Here is a 2,920-nt window from a genome sequence, read left to right as displayed (position 1 = left end):
TATTTTTATTCCAAAGTCAGATATACAGAGAGGAGGAGAGACAGAGAGGAAGAGTTTCCGTCCAATGATTCACTCCCTAAGTGGCTGCAGTGGCAATTTGAAGCCAGGAGCCAGGAGCTTCTTCCAGATCTCCCACTCTGATGTGAGTACAGGGTCCCAAGGTTTTGGGCTGTCCTTGATTTCTTTTCCAGGCCACAAGCAGGGAGGTAGATGGGAAGCAGGGTCTCGGGGTATAGAACCGGCAACCCTATGGGATCCCGGCATGTATAAAATGAAGACTTTAACCACTACGCTTTCGTGCTGGGCCCGACCCAGGGACTCTTAAAAACTCTTCTGTTTTATGGAGATGCTGCAATACTGTTACCATTCCAAGCAATTTTTCATGAAAAAAAATCTCTCTATAATTTATTTCTTTTGTTCTCTTTTATTTTCTTTCCTTTTCTTTATTCTATTCTATTTTCTTTCCTTTCTTTATTTTTGTCATTGTGGAAAGGAAGGATTTTACTTCGTGATTTCTGAAAGCTTTATTAAAGTCAGGCAGCAAGAGGTGAAGATAAGGATTTTTCTATGCAGTCACTAAGCAAGAGTGGAAAAGAACTTGTTCGTTCTGTCCTGGCTGATGACTTTCTGCTACTAGCTGCTGCTGACCTAGGAAAGAGGCCGTGGGGTCATCCGCCCTCTGCCACTTCATTTGGTAGGCCTCCATTTCCTCCTCTGTGGGTTCTTGGGTCTCATACACGCTGTTGTAAGGCCACTTCCTCCCATCCACCTGCGTGATCTCCTTGACCTGAAGAAGGCGGGCCTCCTCATGGAGTGCCTTTTTCAATTTTTCATGTTTCTCTTCTTCATCTTCACTATCAGAGCTGCTCTTGTGATGCTGCTGCTTTTTCTTCTTCTTTTTTTTCTTCCTTCATTGTTTTTCCTGATGTATCTCCATGAGGGCTTGAGGCTTATTTTTTTTTTTTTTTTTTTTTTTTTTACAAAATCTTCTCCAACTGTATCACTTACCACATTTTTCTCCAAATTAAAAGTCTCTTTCCCAGCTTCTCCGGTACAAAAGGGACACTTTAAAATAGAGTGATATGATTTGTATCCCCATCGTTCATGTTTCCAATAAGATCCACAGATGTGTGTGTGTGTGTGTGTGTGTGTGTGTGTGTGTGTGTGTGTGATTATGGATCGTCACACCCTCCTCATCTCATACTGGCCACAGGCCACTGCCCACTCCTGCCCTTTGATGACTATGCCATGTCGCCAGCATTCCACGGTCTTCAGTCAGAACTAGCAGCAGTTCTGCCAGGGGAGCACCCAAGACTTCCTGAGCACCACACTTTTCCAGGATGCTATCTTTCTGATGCTCTTTGAAGTCTTCCTGTTTGACTTTGAAGGAACTCATACAGCAGCTCCAGGTTCATAGGGTCTGTCTGCAGATGCACTTCCCATCCTTTGTCATAGGTTTCCCAAGCAAACAGCTGTGTCTGAGACATGGAAATGGCATCTCCTGTGTATCTAACAAACTTACCTCCTGCATAACTCATCTCACCCGGATTCTTTCCTGCATTGGCGTAGGATTCTCTCTCATCGCTCTAGTTTTTGGATCATAGTACGCAGAGGATGGATGTAAATTTCTCAAATATTTCGCTGTATCTTTTCGAGTCCTCAGGTTCTGAACCATAATTCATCTTTCAGAGTCAAAATTCTGCCCAGGCATGTCAATAACATCTGCATGTTTATCTTCATCTTCACTATTAGGCTCTTTTTCTGTCTGAGAATTAGGTTCCTACTCTCCACACTGATGTTTTTGGACTATTATCCGGTTTCACTAATTTTCCTGATGCTGACTCTTCTTGGAGTTTTGGGGCTTTCAATGTTTCTTTGGCCAAAGCAACTTTGGCATGTTCTTCTACAATTGCCACGTGCTCTTCTGGGTTGTAGCCATTGCACACACCCCTCTTCCTGTCATAGCCAAACCTCAGCTGAGGCCGGGTATGTTCATCCGGGGCCATGTTAGTGCCTGCAAATTTGAGTCCAACTTGCCTGGGCCTCTCAATGCAGTCCTTCCAATTATCGTAGGCTCCTTCGTGGTACTTAGCAGTAATAGAATTCTCTGTGACACCCCTCTTGCACCACTCTCCGGATGAGCTGTATATGCTGCTATTTTTCTGGCTGTGGCCTCTGGTGCATTTAAGTCAGTCTTTTAGATCAATCAATATACCACAGCACAGATGAGAGATACTGCAGTACATGAGGGTTGATGGTTTTTCCTTCTTCATCAACTTCTGCAGGAGCAGTATCCGAGTTTCACTCCTTTTCTAGCTCCTGCTTCTTTCTCCAGTCCTCTGTGGTCATCTTCTTTGTTTCCTCCAAATTCATCTCTTTGGACCCCGACAGAGGTGCAGTATTAATTGCACCCACAGCGGCTGCCGACATGGTGGTGCAGCCTCCTTCCCTGTGGCTGCAGCTCTCTCTGACACCATCTGATACCAACGGAGCCAATATCTGAATTCTTTCATATTTCTTTTAACTTGTTACAACAAGAGACTTTTAAAAGAACATTGCTTTATTTTTGGTTTTACTTGCTTTTTTCTGTTCACAAAAATGTAAAACCCTAAATCCCTTCTTTTCAGATGCCGTTAATATAAAATATAATTAACAAACATGGAATACTAATGTCGAGATGATTTCTGGCAGTATTTTGGGATATGGTGAAGTTGGATTAAATGTCACTAAAGCTGTTGCCTGCATGGGACAAAATGGTATCTTTTTGAGGTCTAGAGTTTCACTTTTTTTTTTTTGAGAAAAAGTTTTATTCATTATTCATTTTTATTTGAAAGATGGATGTTACACAGAGAGAAGCAATGTGAGAGAGAGAGAGAGAAAGAGAAGAGAATTTTCCATCTGTTGGTTCACTCTCCAAATG

At 42.6% G+C, this 2,920-nt stretch overlaps 1 pseudogene; it reads right to left on the bottom strand.

Moving 5' to 3' along the window:
- Positions 1–565: 565 nt before the first annotated feature.
- LOC121158407 lies at positions 566–2,430 on the bottom strand (annotated as a pseudogene).
- Between the last annotated feature and the right edge of the window lie 490 nt (positions 2,431–2,920).

The sequence above is a fragment of the Ochotona curzoniae genome, unplaced genomic scaffold, assembly GCF_017591425.1.
Source record: "Ochotona curzoniae isolate NIBS_2020 unplaced genomic scaffold, NIBS_Ocur_1.0 contig_3819, whole genome shotgun sequence".
In the NCBI taxonomy this organism is placed as follows: Eukaryota; Metazoa; Chordata; class Mammalia; order Lagomorpha; family Ochotonidae; genus Ochotona; species Ochotona curzoniae.
This window is presented reverse-complemented; position numbering and strand designations above follow the sequence as displayed.